Below are 7310 nucleotides of genomic sequence, written 5' to 3' on the forward strand. Positions count from 1 at the left end.
TTCGGCGAATTGGTCTTCGCCTTCTACCTTTGCAGCCTACTATCACCTGGATATCGAATCCTCTTCGCTAGCGCATTCGGTTCTGGGTGCAGTTGCCTCCTCTACGTCATAGAGGAGTCGGATCTTCCCCTCCCACAGGTGGGCATGTAGCCACCTGGGGTATTTTGGGGGGGACCCTGTGTTTTCCTTATATAGTGTGTCTTACTTATAAGGCGGACTTGTCCTTTTCATTTAGTTGAATGAGGCGGACTTCGGTCTGTCAGGGTCTCTCCTTATTTTCTCATGCCTTCACACCCAGGTCCGGTGGGCCTGGGACCTTCTGGGTGATGGGTCACGCCCGTTTGGGCTGTGCTCACCCGTATGAGGGGTGTGTGGGGGTATGAGAGTAGGTTGTGGCTTAGAGGGGAGTTTAAGAATCCCAAGTGGGAGGTCATCCTGGAATATTGACAGTAAACGGTAGGTTCCGTACGGAACCATTGTTTACTTAGATATGGAAGGATGACCTCCCACGTAATGCCCCTCTGTTTCACTGAATGTGGCAGAGAGTGGTATTAAGAGGATGTTACTTCCGCCTCCGGGGGCTTATATAGCCTGGAGGCGGGTCACTCCGGTTTGAGTGACAGGCCCTTCCTACCTACGTTAGTACGGGAGCTGAAGTAGTTTCTCTGAATGATCGCCAGGGGGCGTCATTACCCAAGTGGGAGGTCATCCTTCCATATCTAAGTAAACAATGGTTCCGTACGGAACCTACCGTTATTAGCCGATCTTCAAGTTCATCACGTTTTTTAATTTTAAATTTTATTATTATTATTATTTTTAAGACACCAAAGCAATTCTGATAACACCCTATTAAGGCATGGACTGACACGCGTCGCCGGCTCATAGATAATTAAAGAGAAAACGTTCCTTCATCTCTAGACGTGATCATCCTAACAGCAGGTGGATTGTCCTGATCTCACAGAACAAAAAGGCTTTGCTGGTATAATTTCTGCTTCGCAACTGATACAGGTTTCATTGTCCTTGAGATTAAATGTCCCTCCCTCATCTGCTTTGCATGCTCAATATTGTCATTAGACTCATAGGCGATTCTAGCCTCTTCCAGCGGGGGGTGCACGACCTCTATTACCTCATGCACGCGTGCGCAGCGCGCGCCTCATGCACGCGCGCGCAGCGCGCGTGCACGACGTTCACGTGCGCACGAAGCGCGCACGCGAAAAAAATTGCGGATATTAGCGGTTTTGTAATGTTGTTTTAGCGGATTTCTGCAGTTAATTTTGTACCCAAATGTAACACAATATAAACAAAAAAAGTGTAAAACAGGTGCTTCTTTTTCTAGACACCATGAGCATGTCTAGTATAGGATTTATTTACTTATTTTGCAGACAGAGGCAGCAAAGCCAAACATCAAGTTAATCATCATTCATCAAGCAATCAAGCAGTCATTTACAGTGTCAAATAAGCATTTCACAAAAACAAATAGTAGACACATCCTTATTACACAATGAACTGCAGCCTCCGGGTTTTGACACTTGCAAACCTTTCAATTATTTTCTGCACTTTAATTTCGTGTATTTTCTCAATCTGTAAAATGCCTATATCTGACACTCTTTTATCAGTCATGGTTGTCCGTAAATACGTTTTTAGTTGTCTCAAAGTAGAGAAACTGCGCTCAGCTGAAGCACTCGTAACTGGTATGGTGAGGTACAGTGTGTAGACGTGTTTTAATGTACCAAATGAATCAGAATTATGCATTCCCTTCTCTTGAAAAAAAGCAAGTTTCTTTTCAAACAGTGTCGTGTCCTCCATTTCTTTTTTTTTGCGCACATTCTCTTCCCTGTACATGGAAGTCATTACAGAGATTTCAGCTTTCAGAACATCTGCATCAAGAGTGTATGTTTGACATACGTCTGTCACACTTTTTTCTGAAGGGCTATCTGAGGTTACAACATCAGCAAGACACTGGAGGATATGAAAATCGTTTTCAGAAAAGCGCCCCTCAAGCTGTTGTATGAGTGTGTCCAGTGTTCTATACAGAATATCACATCGGTAATAATCCGCTGCTGTGTTCGGTTCTACACGGCGGCAGAACCATTTTGGGCTTAATATAATAGGGTTTATAAAAGCATGATCTGACTGTCTTAGTCTTACCTTGGGCTGGTCAGGAGGAAATGGTTCAGTCACGCACAGTGAGACAAGAGTCCTGGCTGATAGAGCCTGAGGTCTGTGTTTTGTAGAGGAAAGTCAGGTACAAAATGATCCTCTCCATGTGATGTTTCAGGGCAAGCAGCTATATTATAATATCTACCGGTAGTCACGTCCATAGTAGTGAAGAGCTCGAACTCCATGCTTTATTTTTAACAGATGTTGTTTTCAATTTCAATACTGGCGCGTGGATATGACATCACATCAGGAGGGGAGGGGGGGGCTGCCTGGAGCTGCCAGCCTCTATCACTACCACTAGGGGGTGTTGTTGTATTCGGTCTGAGTGGATGTAAAGTTACATTACAAAAAAAAATAATCAAAATGGCCGCCTGGCGGCCAGGGGTTGCACGTGCACCCTAGGACACCCCTCAAAATCGCCTATGATTAGACTACTAAACTTCAAAATGTATTTTTATGCTATAATTCAACAAGTTATGCTATTAAGGTATGCAGGTGCCAACACAGGGGAGGGTGATCACTGGCACATTGGCATACAGTGTGAGAGATTTGCAGAAGAAGGTTGCAGAACCCTGACTGTTTAGAATATTGTTTGATGCCCTTTGTGAACTTTGAGCACCTGCCCTCCAGTGGTCCTTGACCAGCCTTATTATTATGGGGTCCTTTTCGGACCGGGTCAAATAAATCTGAATTTTCCTCCGTCTGTTTCAGACTGTATCCAGTTATCCTCGGGTTCGGTTTAGAACAGATCCGATTCCGTGCTACCCTCTAATGCTCAACTGTTATCTGTCTCTTAAACATCTCGTGAAGCATCAGCATCCTTGAGCAATGGAGAGCAGTCAGCATTTACAGGGAAGTGATACATCATGCAGTATAATATTTCAAAAGAAAAGCAAAACAGCATTTACTGGACTCTTTAATATATTGTCTATTTTTCACCACTGAAATATCAGATAGGGTCAGCAGTTTGCACAGCCAGTTCGAAGACCAGTCATTTCCTTTTACGAGGGATTCAGTTCCATATGGCAGCTCATTGTCTGTGGGGTTAGAAATGTTCAAATTGAAACTTGCGATCATGCTATAATTTCATATTGGGGAGAGTAGGGTAACATGAACAACTTCCCACTTGTTGTCCTGGCACAAGGCAAAATGACATAGAAGTACAATCTAAACATCACCCTTATTCCATGATGTCTTCTGTCAGTTGAAATCAAACCAATGAGTAAGGGTCTATGACAAAAGGACCAATGACCATAACAATATGACCTCTCAAAAAAAGAAAAGTGGTGCTGTGGCTCAAATTGCTCCAGGTTAGGTGTATGCGTGCGTGAGAGAGAGGGATTTTGAGTCAACTGAGAGACCCTGAATCCTTTCATTTCACATCCCTCAAAAGCCAAACGATAAATGTAGAAGAGTCCCCTCAATCGAACTGGTCCTGATGCTCAACAGACTAGCACACTAATAATCAGGACATTGACACCATTCCTTGACAAGTCCAAAATGATCAATGAACAAAAACAAAATTAAGAATCATAATATTGCCTCTTGTGATTCAGAAATAGTTTCAGTCATGCCTGTCATTTGTGTTCAACAACGCTCATAAATGATTCAAGTTTCAAGGTTAAAGAAACCTATGGTTCCTGTCAGGGTTCATTTATTCTCCTCTCGTGCTAGTGCGAGTCCTTGGCTTGGAGTTTGTTCACCATGTGAATTGTCATCTACATTCACATCTCAGCTCTGCCTGTAGCCCACCTTCCCAGTGGGCCTTGCTGTCTGCACTTCACCACAGTTCTCATTGGTTCAACCTGGTCTGTGAGCAGAGAAGAGGAGACCCCACCTGGACCAGCTGGATCTGAATCACGCCTCAGACTAAGGCTTCAGACACTGCAGATGTCCTCTGTGATGACTCCGAGCCCAAAGGCTATAAAACTTGAATAGAGATTTTGACTGTTCCGACGCACACAAAATTGTCATGAGCTCCTTCTGTGCTTTTGGCAAAACTGGCCCTAGTTTAGCACGAATGTAGGCTGGTCGAGCCCTGACATTCTATGACACAGAAGGGTGGGGATACGAGCCGCTGGATCTCAGAGGCCAATTGGATTTGTTCACCGGTCTCTGTTTTCTTTTTTTTTTCAGGAGCTGGCCAGAGCTTTTAATTGCTCCCTTTGAACTTCAAAGGGGTTGCGAACTGAGATTGAAAACATTCAGTAGAAGAACAATATTAATGGTTCATGTTCTGTTACTTATATTATAATGTTTTATGTGAATGATATAACTCATTAACACACCTGGAAATAGCAAGACCTTTTTTTCATGTGTGCTGTTAAAGGCTGGTAATGGCAGTGAAGCAGTAGGGATGTCACCTTTTTTCCTCCATCTTCCCTCCTCCATCCCATAATTTCATACCAAACAGGTGAACCTGAGTTCTCCTACAGGTGACAGGGAGACGCTGGGGATCTGACTCATCACCGTGGCTGCATTCCATCGCTCACCGGCTCTTTGATGGATGCACTGGCCACTGTTCTTTTTGTGTGACACGGTGGGTCTAAGTGAGTGGAATGTATGAATGCATTTTCCACCTCAATCCCCAACGTGCCAGTGAAACAGTCTGGCAGATCTCTGAGGCCTCCGTCCCCAGGGAGCCTCGCTCCCACGGTGGACATGCAGCCCCCGCCGAGCCGCAAGCCCCTGGTGGAAATAATCTCCCTGTCAGCAGCCTGTCGCTCTCCCAGATGTCAACTGATGCCAAATGTGCTCCCACTGCGCTGTCAGCAAAGACTCATCTCACCCCCTCTGAGCTACTAACTTCATCACTTCATCACAAGCACCTTTATGAAGATGTGTTCCTGAATATGCACGCACATTTATTATGTGCTGCACTGTATGTGCACAACAGTGAAATGGATACTGTATGCGATGGCATTTCCTCTCAGGCTACAGGGGGAAAAATATATAGTTGTCATGTCTTACAGAGACCTCATCAGAAAAGCCCACTACCAGACCAGTCAATCCAATGCACTGAAATGATGCTTATGATTTCATGTTATTGTTGTTATGCTGTGCTATGGGGAGGGGGTGTCATGTTAGTATCATGGTCAGTATCATGTCAGTACTGGAAATGAATGGAGGGGTCATATGAAGTGGCACAATTCACTGAATTTTAGTTGATGTGGATATCACGGTAGAATGAAATTAGACATTATGCACAATGACCACATGCACTGTTTAGTGTTTGTAGCAAAATGCTCTAAACCACCCGTCCACAGGAGACTTTTTATAAAGTTAAAATTTTAAAGACAAGACAATACTAATCTAAAATGACCACTAGATCCGTCTAATTATGACTATGAGATGACGTTCTATCCCAGTCTCTATTTTAGCCTGTTCATTATGTCAGTGTGAGCTGTATATTCTCCCGGGGAATGAAGTGTGTGTGTGGGTGTGGTGGTGTAGACTTGCTGCTTTTCAGTTTTTCATTCAAGCTCTCCTCTTCTCCTCTGTGCAGCAGACATTTTGTCCAAACAGGAGTCACTATTGCAGGGAGAATTGAGGATTAATTCTCTGGCCCCCAATGAGCTTCCATATGCTGGGTGAAATCTGTTTGGTTTCCCAGGTTTGCATAAAGCTGCAATCCATAAACTTTAGTTTGACTGAAATACATAACTAGACTGCACTCTGTCGAGATACCAAATTGCGCCTTTTGTTCTCTAGCCCAGGGGTCTTCAACGTTTTCAGGCCAAGGACCCCTTAGTTGAGAGAGAGATGAAGCAGGGACCCCCACCCCACAACCTTTTCATAGATTCCATAGTTTCATCTTTTGACAGCACAATGACAGCACAATCATCAGTGTATTTTGTATTATTGAACTGTCAATACTTAATAAACTTGACCTTTCACTCTGTACTCTTTTTTCCCCTCTACAACAAAGCTATTTCGGTGTGAGTTTGGAGATCTGCTATTTTTGGTTAAGTTCTCAGAATATGGACGCTAGGGTTCAAGTGGTTAATATAAAAAAGGAGGGAAAAAAGGTTTCTATCACACAAAGATTTGGAGGACCCCCTGTAGTAACTCTGAGGACCCCCTAGGGGTCCCGGACCCCCTGTTGAAGACCCCTGCTATCTAGCCCATGTTTGCTGTAATTATGCATCAGCACAGTTTCGTTTGAAAGTACTGCATGTGTGTGGGCAAGTTGGTACTTAATTGATCTGATGAAGTAGTGTGTTGTGCAGTTGAGGCCATTAAAGGCATACTTGAATGAAAACGTGCAAGTATTCGATAACAGTTTTGAAACAGTCGGTTGACAGCGTTTGAGGCGCTAGTAAAGTACTGGGAAATTGCAAGTGTGGTTGCCTATTTATAGTCTGGATAGCCTATTTATAGTCTGGATAGCCTACGAAAAAGGACGCAACATGAATCGTCTGGATAGCTTATTTATAGTCTGGATATCCTATTTATAGTCTGGATAGCCTCCGCAGAGGACGCGACATGAAAACTGAAAACAGTACTTGCGCCTTGCTTCACTGGCTGGCGCAAGTAATAACTAACTTAGCTGTGGTGGTTGTATTTGGTCTACACATGCTCTTCTATTGATACATGTACTCTCCTGTGGTCATGTAGGCCGGGCCTCTACTGGTGGACATGGTGTTGCATGAAGGTCTAAGTGCAATAAATCCTCTACACCAGTGGTGCTAAAAAAGGCCTTTAAAGTCCTTAAATTGTCACTTTTGAAATGTCCAGATACTCTGTATACACTTATACTGTATGTTGGTCTGTTTACTGTTGAGTGAGAAAATAATGTTAACATTTAGCTAAACATCTGGCCGACCCCCCAAAATAATTTTGGGACCCCCACAGGTTGAGAACCACTGCTCTACACCACAGACACTTTCCTTTATACCTCCACAAAATGCTGTTCAACATAAAGGCCCATTCCCACTGGGCCAGATAATAGATAAAAAAATCTCTTTCTCCAGATATGTTTCCATTCAAGTGGATGGTAGATACAGATCTATCACAGATATTCTTGTTATCTGTGATAGATATCTTTTTTATCTGTATCTACCCTCCACTTGAATGGAAAAATATCTGTAGAAAGAGATTTTTTTATCTGTTATCTGGGCCTTGAAAGTTGCGCATTGTGGCTTTAAGCA

The sequence above is a fragment of the Nannobrachium achirus genome (genome assembly GCF_963921795.1).
Source record: "Nannobrachium achirus genome assembly, chromosome: 17".
Lineage (NCBI taxonomy): Eukaryota > Metazoa > Chordata > Actinopteri > Myctophiformes > Myctophidae > Nannobrachium > Nannobrachium achirus.